Source organism: Eulemur rufifrons, chromosome 15 (genome assembly GCF_041146395.1).
Source record: "Eulemur rufifrons isolate Redbay chromosome 15, OSU_ERuf_1, whole genome shotgun sequence".
NCBI lineage: Eukaryota > Metazoa > Chordata > Mammalia > Primates > Lemuridae > Eulemur > Eulemur rufifrons.
In genome coordinates, this window is record NC_090997.1 from 49,178,157 (window position 1) to 49,194,488 (window position 16,332).

The following is a 16,332-nucleotide window of genomic DNA, read 5'->3' on the forward strand; positions in this document are numbered from 1 at the left end:
AGAACGGTAAGTAGACAAGACAAAAATAGTTTGGGAGATAAAATGTATAGAGGTCCAAAATTAAATCCTTATGCAAAGGGGAAGAATATTTTATGAAGGACTTTATCCTATAAACAGTGAATGCACTATTTATGTATGATAATACGTTTATGTGTTCCACCTGCTCTGAGAACCACCAATCTAACAATAAAAGTCTAATGGAGTTTTTCCAATCCATATGTTGTCAATAGACCTAACTTGCCACCTGTTTGTTTGGGATAGTAACTCTGACATTTGAGTTCTCAGCCCAGCATTTGTCAATTGTTTCTTCAATCTGCAGTAGTACCATTGATGCAAGTAAAATGCTTCCCATCTAGCCTTCCTCCAGCCCCCACCTGTTATGATTTTTCAATCAGTTTAATGGGATTAAATTCTGTTCTATTTACTTTCAATTATGCTATCATTGCTTTTTCAGGAAGTGAGGTTGAAGGTCACCCCAGATTGAGAAATATACCAAAAGTAGTTACATTTTCAAGGTTTAAAAATGAATAAACAGAAAAAGTCAACAACAGAAAACAGGAGCAATTTAAGCTGTGTGAGGGGCATCAGGGCATAAAAATAAGACCAAAGCACAGAGGAAGGCGTGGGAGAGAATTCTTGTCATCAATGTCACCACCAGTATCACAAGAGCAAATATTACAGAGCATCTATTAGGTCTCTGGTTTAACTCCAAGTTTCTGAAATTATAATCCTATTTTAAGTGTTAGTATTCAATTTTTCTTTTTTTTTAACATATGAGTAAATAGGTATAGAGTGATTAAGTGGGAAGTCCAACATTACACTGCTGGTAAGTACTACAGCCAAAATTTGAAAATGCACAGTCTGACTACTGAAGTTCAACCTTTCAATCATGACATTTAACTTTAAACAATGAGTTAATACAGAAAACAAGAATATCGTATACAGATTACATTTTCTTGTCTGAAGAATTAAAAAAAATGAAATCTAAAATAAGGATAAAATATCTGATTAAAGAAACTTAGAGAAAATTGGAACTGGGAGGAGAGGTAGGCAAAAAAGGGAGGAGAAAATATCAGAATAGGCTATAAAGACAAATTATTAAAAAGAACAATAACTGAATTGTCAATCATATTAGAGATTGTTAAATTAGAGCTGACATGCATAAACTTAAGATCATGATGAAAAAAGCTAGATGTCTGAGGTTGTAAAAGATAAGCAAAAGTTTGAAAAAATCAGAGATTTAGCATTAAAAGAAATGAGCTACAAGACATGGAAGGGTATAGGGGAAACTTAAATGCATATTACTAAGTGAAAGAAGTTAATCTCAAATGGCTACATACTGTATAATTCTATCTATAAGAAATTCTGGAAAAAGCAAAACTATGAAAACAGTGAAATCATCAATGATTTCCTGGGGGATAGTGGTGGTAAGTCAGAGCACAGAGATTGTTTAGGGCAGTGAAATTATACTGTATGATGCTATAATAGTGAATACATGCCATTAAACATTTTTTTCAAACCCACAGAATGTACATTAACAAAAGTTAACCCTAATTCAAACTATGTACTTTGGGTAATAATGATCTGTCAATGTAGGTTCATCAGTTATAACAAATGTACCATCCTGACAGGGGGTGTCAATAAGGCAGTCAATGTGTTAAAAGGGCAATTCTAAGAGTTATTGGCCTTAAAGAGGAGAGAGAGTTTGGGGTAGCAGTTTTATTCAAAGAAATAATAACAGAGAACTTTCCAAACATAGAGAAAGATACCAAGGCTATCTCAAGGCATTTAATAATCAAGATCCCAAAGGTTAAAGATAAAGAAAAGGTCCTCAGCAAAGCAGGAAAAAAGAAACAATATGTAATGGAGCTCCAATACATCTGGCAGCAGACTTCTCAGTGGAAACCTTACAAACCAGGAGAGAGTGGCATGACATATTCAAAGTGCAGGAGGGAAAAAAGCCTTAACCCTAGAATATAATATCATGCAAAAATAGTTTTCAAACATGAAGGAGAAATAAGGACTTTCTCAGGCAAACAAAAGCTGAGGGGATTTCATCAATACCAGACCTGTCATACTAGAAATGCTAAACGGAGTTATCCAATCTGAAAGAAAAAGATATTAATGAACAGTAAGAAATCATTTGAGGATATAAAACTCACTGACATCAGTAAGTACACAAATGCAGAATACTCTATTGCTGTAATTGTGGTGAATAAACCACTTATATCTTGAGTAGGATGACTATATGACACACCCATCAAAAAAAATAACTACAACAACTTTTTGAGAGATAGTACAAAATGATATAAAAGAAAACAACAAAAAGTCAAAAAGTAGGGGGGCATGGAGCCAAAGTATAGAATATCCTTTAGATTTCCCTTTGCTAGTTTATTTGTTCATTTGTGTATAAGCAGAGTTATGTTGTCATGTGTTTAAAATAAATGATTATAAAATATTTTTGCAAGCCTCATGATAATCTCAAATGAAAAACCTACTACAGCTACACAAAAAATGAAAAGCAAGAAAATAAATCACAGAGAAAATTACTTTTACACAAAGGAAGACAGGAAGGATGGAGGATGGAAGAAAGAAAGACAGGACCATAAACCAACCAGAAATCAAATAACAACATGACAGTAGTAAGTCCTTATTTACCAATAATAACATTGAATATAAATGGACTAAATTTTCCAATCAAAAGGCATAGAGTAGCCAAATGGATAAAAAACAAACTCAACTATATACTGTCTATAATAAACCCACTTCATCTATGAAGAAACATGTAGACTGAAAATAAAGGGATCAACAAAGATATTCCATGCAAATGAAAACCAAAACCAAAAAAGAGCAGAATAGCTATACTTCTACCAGGTAAAATAGATTTCAAGACAGAAAATTATAAAATGAAGCAAAGAGGGTGGTTATATAATTCAGCAAAAGGATATAACAAAAATAAATATACATATGTATACATATATCTCCAAAACTAAAGAACCCAGATATATAAAGCAAATATTTTCAGTCTCAAAGAGAGATAGACACCAATACAATAATCACTGGAGAACTCCACACCCCATTTTCAGCATTGAACAGATCATTCAGACAGAAAATCAAAAAATAAACAATTGGATTTAATATGCACTATAGAACAAATGGACCTAATAGATATTTACAGAAGATTTCATTCAACAACTACAGAATACAAATTGTTCTTTTCTGCTCATAGCTTATTCTCAAGGAAAGACCATATGTTAACCCACAAAACAAGTCTCAGAAAATTCAAAAAAATTGAGTCCATATCAATTATTTTCTCTCACCAGAGTGGAATAAAACTAGAAATCAATACCAAGAAGAAAATTGGAAAATATACAAATACATAGAAATTTAAAAATTTGCTCATGAATGACCAGTGAGTCAATGAAATGATTATGCAGAAAATTTAAAATTTTCTAAAAACAAATGAAAATGAAAACACAACATATGAAAACCTATGGGATGAAAGCATTACTAAGAGGAAAGTTTATAGCAATAAATGCCTATGTCAAAAATTAGAGAGCTAAAGATCCTAATGTTGTATCTCAAAGAACAAGAAAAATAAGAGCAAATCAAACTCAGAATTAATAGAAGGAAAGAAATTATAAACATCAGAGTAGAAATAAATAAGACTGAAACAAAAAACACAAAAGATAAATGAAAGGAAAAGTTGATTATTGAAAAGATAAAATTAACAAATCTTTAGTGAGATTAATTTTAAAAAGAGAGAGAATATCCCCAATAAATAAAATCAGAAAGGAAAAGGGAGACATTACAACTGATACTGCAGAAATTCAAAGGATCATTAATGAGTAAATATATGTCAATAAATTGCAAAACCCAGAAAGAAATGGATAAATTCCTAGACACATAAAACCTATGAAGATTGAATCAGAAAGAAATTGAAAACCTGAATAAACCAATAACAAGTAACAAGACAATAGCAGTAATAAAATGTCTCTCATCCAGGAAAAGCTCAGGTCCTGCTAGCTTCACTGCTGAATTCTGCCATGCATTCAAACAAGAACCAATACCAATTTTAGTTACACTAATTCAAAAAATAAAGGAGCAAGTAATACTTACAAACTCATTCAATGAGGCCTATATCACCCAAATACCAAAACCAGACAAAGACACAACAAAAAAAGAAAGTTATAGGCCAATATCTTTGATAAACATAGATGTAAAAATCCTCAACAAAATACTAGCCAACTAAATTCAGCAACACGTTGAAAAGATTATTCATCATGATGAAGTGGGATTCATCCCGGGGATCCAAGGATGACACAACATTAGCAAATCAATCAATGTTACACATCATATCAACAGAAGAAAGTATAAAAACCATATGATCATTTTAATTGATACTGAAAAAGCACTTGATAAAATTGAACATCCTTTCATTATAAAAGCTGTCAAAAAACTGCGTATAGAAAAAATCTACCTCAACATGATAAAAACCCTTTATGACAGACCCACAGCTAGTATCATACTGAATAGAGAAAAGCTGAAAGTCTTTCCTTTATGATCTGGAACAAGACAAGGATGCCCACTTTAATTGTTGTTATTCAGCATATTACTAGAACATCTAGCTAGAGAATCAGACTAGAAAATAAAATAAAGGGCATCCAAATTGGAAAAGAAAAAGTCAAACTATCCTTTTTTGAAGACAATATGTTCTTATGTCTACATAAACCTAAAGATCCCCCCCCCAACATACACACACAGCTATTAGAATGGATAAACAAATTCAGTAAAGTTATAGGATACAAAGCTAACATACGAAAATCAGTAGGATTTCTATATGCCAACAGCAAACAATATGTAATAGAAACCAAGAAAGTAATCCCATTTACAATAGCTACAAAGATAATAAAATATCTAGGAATAAACTTAACCAAAGAAATGAAAGATCTCTACAATAAAAACCATAAAACATCGATAAAGAAATTGAGGAGGACACAAAAAAATTGAAAGATACCCATCCCCATGGATTGGCGGAATTAATATTATTAAAATGTTTGTACCCAAAGTAATCTACAGATTCAATGCAATGCTCATCAAAATACCAATGACCTTTTTCACAGAACTAGAAAAAAATCCTAAAATTTATATGAAACAACAAAAGACCCAGAGTAGCCAAAGCCATCCTGATCAAAAAGAGCAAAACTGAAAAAAATCACATCACCATGACTTCAAATTATACTACAGATCTGTAGTAACCAAAAGAGCTTGGTATTGGCATAAAAACAGACACACAGATTAATGGAACAGAATAGAGAACCCAGAAATAAATCCACACATTTATAGTGAACTTAATTTTCACAAAATTGCCAAGAACAGACACTGGGAAAAGGACAGTCTCTACAATGAATGGAGCTAGGAAAACTTGATATATATATGCAGAAGAATGAAACTAGACCCTTATCTCTTGACATATATAAAAATTAAATCAAAGTAGATTAAAGCATTACATCTAAGACCTGAAACTATGAAACTACCAAAAGAAAACTTTGGAGAAATGCTCCAGGACATTGGTCTGGGCAATGATTTCTTCAGTAGTACCCAAAAAGCACAAGCAACCAAAGCAAAATTGTACAAATATGATCACATCAAGCTAAAAAGCTTCTGCACAGCAAGGGAATCAATCTACAAAGTGAAGAGACAACCCACAGAAGATATTTGTTAAGTATCCATGTGTGAAGGGATTCATAACTGAAGTGTATGTTAATATAAGTACACCAACAACTCAGAAGGAAAAAATCAACTAGTCCAATTATAAAATGGGCAACAAATCTGAATAGACATTTCTCAAAAGAAGACATACAAGTGGCCAAGGGGTATATGAAAAAATGCTCTGCATCGTTAGTCATCAGAGAAATGCAAATCAAAACTACAATGAGCTACCATGTCACCCAATTTAAAATGTCTTTTATTAATAAGACAGGCAATGATGAATGCTAGCAAGGGTGTGGAAAAAGGAGAATCCTTGTGCTCTGTTGATGGGAATGTAAATTAGTGCAACCACTATGGAGAACTGTATGGAAGTTCCTCAAAAAACTAAAAATAGAACTACCATATTATCCAGCAATCTCACTGCTAGGTACCTATCCAAAAGAAAGGAATTCAGTATATCAAAAAGATATCTGCACTCCCATGTTTATCATAGCACTATTCACAATAGCCAAGATTTGGAATCAACCTAAGTGTCCATCAACACATGAATTGATAAAGAAAATGTGGTACATGTACATAGTGGAATATTATTCAGCCATAAAAAAGAATAAAATCCTCTCATCTGGGACAACATGTATGGAACTATAGGATGTGATATTAAGTGAAATAAGCCAAGCACAGAAAGACAAATCTTACATATTCTCACTCATATGTGGGAGCTAAATATTAAAACAATTGATCTCATAGAAACAGAAAGTAGAATGATGGTTACCAGAGTCTGGGAAGGGTAGCAGTCAGGGGAAGATGAAGTGGGCATAATTAATGAGTTCAAAAATATAGTTAGATAGATACGATGAACAATATTTAATGGCACAACAAAGTGACTGTAATTAACAATAATGTGTACTTTAAAATAACTAAAAGAATGTAATTGGAATGTTCCTAACACAAGGAAATGATAAATCCTTGAGGGGATGGACACCTCAATTACCCCGATTTGATTATTACACATTGTGTGCGTGTATCAAAGCATCACATGTATCCTATGAATATGTACAACTATTATGTGCCCATAATAATTAAAAATAAAAGTTTTTTAAACATTAATATAAAATTAAAAATTTTTAAAAAGACAGAGAACAAAAGGAGCTAATGATTAACAAATAGTAAAAACATATCTAATAAACCAAGCAAATGTTTTGTTTTGTAATGCTAATATTTAGTACTGGTATGGGTATTACAGAGTGATCATTGTCATATAAATTGTGTATTATCATTCAGTTTTTCTCATCTATGCTGTGGTAACAACACCAAAGTTTCAGTAGTTTACAAAAATTTATTTTATATATTTCTGCTCTTCTACACTGGCTTTTTCATTCTGTGAAGCAGAATGAAGTAGAATACCAATACCTTATCTAGGAACTGTTTTTGTGTTAGAAGGAAAAGTGCAGAGGAGCCATGAAATGGCTCTTAAAGCTTTTGCTCATCCTTAAAATTAACATTCCATTGGTCAAAGCAAGTTGCACAGGCAAGCTTAAAGCCTGTGGGTTGGAAAGTAAACACCTCCCACTGGAGGAGGCACTGCACATAAAACCATAAGAATCACCCAGAATATAACTACTCATTGGTAAACACCAAATTCTTGGTAATACTCAACGCACACACACACATACACAAAGACACATGCACTTCTTTTTTATATTATTTATTTCAGCTTATTATGGGGGTACAAAAGTTCAGGTTATATATATTGTCCATGTCCCACCCATCCCCCCTAGTCACAACATTCAAGCGTGTCCATTCCCCAGACAGTGAGCATCGCACTCATCATGTAGGTATACCCCCATCCCCTCCCGCCACTCCCATCCCCCCCCTCGAGTCAGAACATTCAAGCGTGTCCATTCCCCAGACAGTGCGCATCACACTCATCATGTAGGTATACACCCATCCCCTCCCCTCCCCCTCCACCTCAGTCTGATATCCAATTGGTGTTATCCCCAAATGTGCACTTAGGTGATGATCAGGGAAACCAATTTGCTGGTGAGTACCTGTGGTGCTTATTTTTCCATTTTTGGGATACTTCACTTAATAGAATGTGTTCCAATTCTCTCCAGGAGAACAAAAGGAATTCTATATCACCGTTATTTCTTATAGCTGAGTAATACTCCATGGTATACATATACCACATTTTACTAATCCATTCATGAATTGATGGGCATTTGTGTTGTTTCCACATATTTGCAATTGTGAATTGTGCTGCTATAAACATTCAGGTACAGGTGTCTTTTTTACAGAATGACTTTTGTTCTTTTGGGTAGATAGATACCCAATAATAATGGAGCTCATGACACATTGCACTGCATAACACATGGCAATGAAAGCGGGTAATGAATCCTATTACCAGAGAGGCAGTGAATGATGCTGGACAGTAATAAAATCTTCCACACTAGTAATGTCAAAAAAAGCAAACTGCATGGAAGGTCAGTTATCAATATGAACCAAAATCCTTATAATTGCTCCACCTCTTGACCTACTAATTACTTTCATACATTTTTATCCTAAAGAAAATAATAATTGCACAGATATTTAAGTAGGATGATTTAGCATATTTTAGGGTTGTATTAAAATATTACTAATAGTAATAGAGCCTTGGTTAAATGAATTTTATCTCCATGTGACTATTCAATCTTTAAATTTATTTGATGATGAAAAATATTTATATTGTCATATGTGAATAAAGCATACAATGTGCCATGATTTCCATTATTAAATATGTGTGTGTGTGCTATCACTGTGATTTCAAATTCTGCCAATGGTAGTTAGATTTCGGATCATTATTGTTTTCTTATTTGTGATCTTCTTAGTAGATAATTATTTGCTTTGCAAATTGGAATTAGCAAATAAGGGGTCTAATGGTAGTCATTAAAAAAACTTGAATAAATAAAGTCATTAATAAATGAATAAAAGGGCATTGAAATTGTATTTAGGAATCACCTGAGTTGCATTTATAAAGCTCAAAAAATTCTCACCGCGTAATATCATGAAATAGAATGTGACTCAGATGACAATGATCAAGGGACTACATTGTAATATATCAGCCTACAGCTTCAGACAGAGTAATCCAACAATAGTAACTGATATTTAGTAAGTGTTTTCCATTTTCCAGGCATTGTATTAGGATCTTTATAGACAGTAACACATTAAAGCTTCCCCACAATCCTTTAGGTTAGTGTTAGGTATTTCTATTACGGCTCTCCTTCCAATAAATGAGCAAATGGAGGAAGCTCACAGAGATAGTAACAGTTTTCAGAAGCTTTATATTCACTGAGTGACAAAGCAGGGATTTGAACTCAGGCAGTCTGATTCCAGTGATTCATCGTAACACTATCCTACAATTTACTCATCTTCTTTTCAGGGAAGATCCTCAAATCACAGAATATTGGTATTATTTAAAATTCTACAAAACCCTCTTCTGTGGTAGCTTTCTACAAGTGAATGATCTCATTAATCATTAATTAAATCTCTTTTTTTCCTAATTTTATACTTCAAAGGTACTTTTAAAAATTTAAATTTGTGGGTAGCTTGCTGCTAGACATGTGTATATGGCCCACATACTTGCTCCTCAATTCTTACCTCTCACATTCTTTTTATAACTACTGCCTTAATGTAAAGACATCTTCAAAAAATTCTCAGAAATCAAAATGGTAGAAAGATCAGAGAGAAGAAAGAGATATTCTTGTATTTTACCTTCAGTTTCCTATTTTTTTTTTTCTCTTTTAGCTTTGTGTCTATGGTTAATACACAATGGAAGAATTAAAAATAAGCTAACTAATTCACTGTCTTGGGAAACTTATGCGTGGTTTAATGAAAAAAAAATATTACATCTGGGAGCTTGAATGGCTATAGGAACAAAACCATCATGCTTTCTTTTTAAATTTAGTTATGCTAGGAGGTATAGAAATACCTTCATTATGATATCCAGTGATTTTTTTTTTTTCACAAGCTTTACTCAAACAGTGGAAATAAAAGGAATGAGTTGAGTCAACCAATTAGAGTGGTAGCTAGAGATCATAAGGATGAAACAACCAGTTCATTGACTGCATCATTCATTGTCATCCAATTGTTTTGGCATTGAAAAGTGACAGCCTTGCCATTTTGAAAGTGACATATGCCATTGTATGTTATGAGTGAACGTTTGTCATTCAAATTAGAAACACCAACAAAGACTAAATACATTTCTTTCTGGTCTACTCCATCTGGGTAACTGATATAATCACAGCTAGAGTTGAGCAGCCTAGAATATGTAATTTCCTTTTGTAAAAAATATTTCATCTTAGGGAAAAGCAGTATTTGGCAATACATCAATTGCTCTGCTTTTATTCATTATTTGTTTGAACAAAGGCAATTATGTTTACAACAAATTAAGCATGAGAATTTTTCTTTTGGTTTCTGGTAGAGTCTTTTGTATTCAGCTACCAGTTATATCATTAAATCTGTCTGGTTTTCATTACTGTCATTGGCAAAACAACATTCATTTTTTAAAAATTTAAATATAAGTTGCCTATAGTTTTGATTTATTAATGAAAACTAATATATATAATATCAAAAAAGGCTATACAACTGTCTCAAACAAGTTACTAAATATTCATGAATATTGATTTTGAGGTAAATTTTAGATGAGTAAACTTTTAATGAATATTTAGTAAATTTTGACTGAATATATTAAATGTGGCAAGATTATTTCACAGTCACCATACTTTACCACCAGATTCAATCTAACACATTTCAAATAATAGATATGTTTTATGAGTCTTAGGATCACTGAAGAATTCAAGTAAGCATTCCCTAATCATGACCTGTGGTCAAAACTCATGATTCAGAATACTGAGATTTAATGTTTATATTTTATTAATAAATTTCAACTGATTTTCTACTGTCACTTTAATATGGATACATTAAAAATTTCTAAGTTTTATTTTGAGTAACAAAAGCTCACATTCAATTTTAAAAGATCAATCATAATTTTTTTCTTAAATATTTACCAAGGTTAAAAGCAAAAATTAAGGGGCCGGGGGCGGTGGCTCATGCCTGTAATCCTAGCACGTTGGGAGGTCGAGGCAGGAGGATCGCTCGAGGTCAGGAGTTCGAGACCAGCCTGAGCAAGAGCGAGATCCCATCTCTACTGAAAAATAGAAAGAAATTAACTGGACAACTAAAAATGTATAGAAAAAGTTAGCCGGGCATGGTAGTCCCAGCTACTCGGGAGGCTGAGGCAGTAGGATTGCTTGAGCCCAGGAGTTTGAGGTTACTGTGAACTAGGCTGATGCCACAGCACTCTAGCCTGGCAACAGAGTAAGACTCTCTCAAAAAAAACAACAAAAAAAAAAGCAAAAGTTAGGCATGATTTTTTACTGATGTACAAGTCGTTTTTGCCACAAAATTATAGGCATTTAAAAGAAAAATATAGGTAATTTTCTCATGTTCAGTTTTTCTATAGGACAGATATATAAAGATACTATTATATATCATATATCAATTAAGAAAACCCAACATATTGCTTGTTTACTATGTCTTAGTTTTTTTAAGAGTCAGATGGTCATAATGATAATACCTCCTTCATATGGCTATTAAAAATATTCTCTTATTAATATATGTTAAATGTTTAAAACAACACTTGACACATAGCATTCAGTTAAATGCTAGTTTTTTGCTTTCTCTTTATTATTTTCTTCCTCCTCTTCTTCCCTCTGCTTCAATTTGTTTGGCTCTCTTACTTTGCTCTAAGGAATTTTAGTAGTACCATATTTCTACTCTTACTCAATAGTGTCCCAAAAGTCTTAGTGTGTTTTAAGCTTAATACATTAAAAATAGAAATTGACAAAAATTACAAATTGACAAACATCATTTTAAAGGTTAATTTTCTGTAATTATAAATATCTATGTTTTTTATTAACTTTCCACATAATCACCATCTTACATATTAATATAAGCTGTACTTAATGTTCAAACTTTGTAAAACATTCACTAACTGGTTCTCAGTGATTGAAAAGATTACGTTTTCAATATGAGGCCTCATAATATCTTTAAAAAGGAGAACTTTGATAAATTACAAAAGTTTTTTGTGACCCCACAAGAAAGTCTAATAAAATATCAAGTGACCAAACTGTTCTGCCATCCACAGGCCTGAGAAATTTACATGCAGAAATATGGTGACACACACAAATATATAAATAAATAAAACTGAAAATTCTTATGAAAAATTCACAAAATTAAATGATTTTCAGGGATATTAAATTAATTAAACTTTAAGTTATGTTTTTAGAAGCTCAAAGCTTCTAAATTTCTATAATTAATAAAGCTTAAAACTGCTTTATGATATACTACATGGATTATTTTTACAGAAAACATGATAAAATTAGTATTTTTCAATTCAAAGTGAGGTAGCATATGTCATAAAGTATGAGGAAAGGGGTCCTGTCAATAATTACTTCCAGAAATATTCTTTTGAATTTTTAAGATACAATCTTAGAACAAAACCTTAAAATGTAACAACTTATCATGGCAAATATTGGGGCTTCTGAATTTTTTGTATTGTTGCTATTTATCTATAAAATGTAAAATCTTTTAGAAAGAGAGTTACATTTTACCATTTTAAATATTTTTCTTCTTTATCCCAGATAATATTTATATAAAAACTATAAACAATCAAAGAAAGAACGAACTCTGTGATTAGAAGTCTGTTTCATTTTAATAAAAATGGAAAAAGTTTTATTTCCCAAAGATGATCTCACTCAATGGTTGTTTCTAACAGCACAGCCAATTTTATAAAATAGACCACGTAAAAAGAAAAAAAAAAAATCTGCCATTGTAATCACTGATTACCATTTATGAGCATAATTAAATTTACTATTGAGTTTAAAAATATGCAAAAATAATAATAAATAAGAGTCCATACTTATTGAACTCAAGTTATATGTCTGGGACTCTTCCAAGTGCTTTTTATGTTTCACTTCTGTTTTACCTTTATGTGTACATTACCATGACTTAAATGCACAAATATCCCCAAAAATTTAGTGAAAGCATCAGTGCGTGACTTGAGGATTTAAAAACTTATTTGATGTGTAATATTAAGTATTTTATTTTACCTCTCAAAGCTTCAATTTATTTATATCTAAATTCCAGATAACAATACATACTTCAGAAGGTAATTGGATATGTTATTTGTCACTTGACACAATTCTTGGCCTATAATAAGCTCTCCTTACAGAAAAGATTAGTGACCATGTGTTAATATTCTGATATACAATTATATAAACCATTTTAATTCACAGGTAGAACTTTATCTATAGGTATATACATTAAAATTGATATCATGCTCTATATCATATTTTATATCCAACTAATAGTCAATTGAATTTTCTTTGCATACTTTATATTTTTACAAATGTATCTGAATGGAAAACTTTGTGCATAAATCCTTGAACACAACTTTGGTCATTTCCTGAGAACAGATGCTCAACTGTGAAATTATTGAGTTATATATCAAATTTTCAAGTTTCTTTGTTTTTATTGACAAAGACAGTATTCTATTTCCCAGAAGATATAATGTGAATGCCCATTTAATTACATTCTTATAAGTACTGAATATTAAATTAATAAATTATAATTAATTGGCAAAAAAGCTACAAATCACTCATTTGTTATTTTTAAATTAATGGTTATGCCAAATTATAAAATAACATACCTATTAGCTGGTTGTCATATAATTTTGCATTTTTCTATTGATTTTATAAGTGATTAATATTGGTCCAGAACTAAGTTTTTACTTAAAAATATTGATTTTGATTGATTTATATTGCTTTTTGTAGGATTTCACATCATTTTAAATGGCTCTAGAATTTTAATTTAAAGTATAATCTTAACAAGTAGATTAACTGAGACAATTTTTTAAGCTAAGAAAGTTTTCTTTTCTTAAATAATAAAATTTATTTTTTAGAGAAGTTTTAGGTTCATAGCAAATGGAGAGAAAAATACAGAGCCACATACAGCCTGCTCCCACACATGCACAACCTCCCCATTATCAACATCCCACAGCGCAGTGGTACCTTTGTTATGATTGATGCCCCTACATTGACATTCCATAAGCCAACATATATAGTTTATATTAGACTTTACTCTTTATGTTGTATATATTTTTATATGTGCAGGCTTTTTATTTGTTAATTGTGGGCTCTTCTTTTTTAATTTATTTTATTTATTTCAAAATAGTAAGGGGGTATAAATGTTTTTGGTTACATGGATCACTTTTGTAATGCTTGAGTCAGGGCTATAAGTGTGCCCATAATCCAAATAGTGTTCCTTGTACTTGTTAGGTAGGTTTTTGCTCCTCCCCTTCTCCCTCCTACCCCCTGCTTGATTTCCACTGAGTTTTACTTCCCTCAGTGCACATGTGTGCTACTTGGTTAGTTCCAATTTAACAGCAAGTACATGTGATGTTTGTTTTTACATTGTCACACATCATTTAGAAAAATGGTCTCTAGTTCCATCAAAATTGTTGCAAATAGCATTACTTCATCCTTCTTCAGGGATGAGTAGTGCTACATAGTGTGTAAACACAACACACTTTATTAATCCACTCATGAATTGGTGGGCACTTGGGGACAAAAACCTACCTATTTTTCTCTATAAAAAATAATGAAATAGATATTCTAGAACTGAACAGTAAAATATTTAAAATTAATAATTTGCTGGGCAGGTCTAATAACAAACTGAATGCAGTCAAAAAGAAGATAAGTAAATTGGAAATGAATGTAAAAGAAAATATCCAAACCAAAGTACAGAGAGAAAAAAAAAATGAAATAGCAAAAGAATTATGTAGAACACAATTAACAGTCCTAATATAATGAAACTCAAGTCCCAGAGAGGGATGAGAAAAAGAATGAGAAGAAATAGTATTTGAAAAGGTAATAGATCAGAATTTTTCTACATTGATTATCTACATCAACCCATTGATGTAAGAAACTCTGTGTACCCCAACGTGAAAAATGCAAAGATAGTTATATTTTGGCATATCTATTAAACTTCTGGGAGAAAAAAGAAAATAGAGGTAAGCTAGAAGATAAAAGACATATTATCTTCAAAGATGTAGGGTAACTTGATCATTGACTTTTCAATAAAAAAAGACAAAAGATAAAAGGTTAAAAAATGGCATATTTAAAACGTTGAAAAAAGAAAAATCTTACTTCTCTATAAATCTATACCTAGCTAGTATCATTCAAAAATAAGGAAATTCAAAGATATTTTCAAATACACACAAACTGCAATAATTTGTTGCCAGCAGACATGAAATACAATCAATGCCAGTGCTAGTTCTTCAAGTTCAAGGAAAATAGAAGCCAAGAGTCACTGGGAGGAATGAAGGACACTGAGCAGGGCAAGATGCAGACAAAGTAAATGAATATTGAAGTTTAGAACAATAATGATAGTGTCCTGAGGAGTTTATAGGAATTTATAATATACCACATATAAAGTGAAACATATGACAAAAGCACAAAGGTGAAAAATGGTAAAATGTACTTACATTTGGGGGAAATATTTAAAGAACTAATTTAAGGATACATATTGTAATCTCTAGGGTAACAGTTAAAATTATAATAAAAATGATAACCAAACAGCTGATAGAAGAAAAAAATGGAATAATTATTCATGCATGATAGTTTTTCAATTTAAGTAGATGAAGACTGGAAATACTTCATTGGTTTAATTGAGGAATGTATAAAATATAGTTTGTTCTTTTCTCTAATAAAGAACAATAAAACTTCAGTACAATTTTATACCAAAATTCTCACCAAAGCTATTTAAAACTTTTAAAAATTTATTTAAAATACTTTATTTTCTATTAGAGCAGTTAAGCTTAATAGTCACACATGCTTTTATAAATTTGACATTAAATATGCATATTATACTGTCTCTATATACCTAAAAATATCAAATAAAACTAAAAAATCTGAGATCCTCTTTGTTTATGACTCTCTGTGAGTAAAAGTGAACTGTAATATTTTTAAGGGCTATTACCTCTCATTTCTTTGGAGCACTGAAGATGTAGCTGTATAAGTGGAAGAAAGTTTACATATTAATGATATCATCAGAATAGGGAGAAGCCATTAACCTATTAATTATAAAAGGGTCTAGTTAACCCTAATATTTAGTACTAATACAAAGCTATCATCAAACAATGTGGCATACCTTTGAAAAATACAAAATATTAAGAAAAATAGCATGATTCTGTGAAAAGTAAAAAAAAAATAATTACAAGCATTTGGATGAAGTGGGATTATTAGTTTAACACTTCAGGACTTATTATCTTAACTCCGAAGTTTATTAATCATTATACTTTAAATTGCTCAAAATACATGATGCTGAAGTAAGTGTTTTCATTCAAGGTGTTTTCACCAGAAAAGATCTTACTTTGGGGCTAAATAGAAAAATCAGGACTTGGGACTTTTATTCTGAATAAATAACACCATTCACTTTCATAAATGTATTTTTTAAAAGATTCCACAAGCAATTCTCTCCAATATCAAGGGCAGTTTAATGTTTCAATTCTGAACACCATGGAGA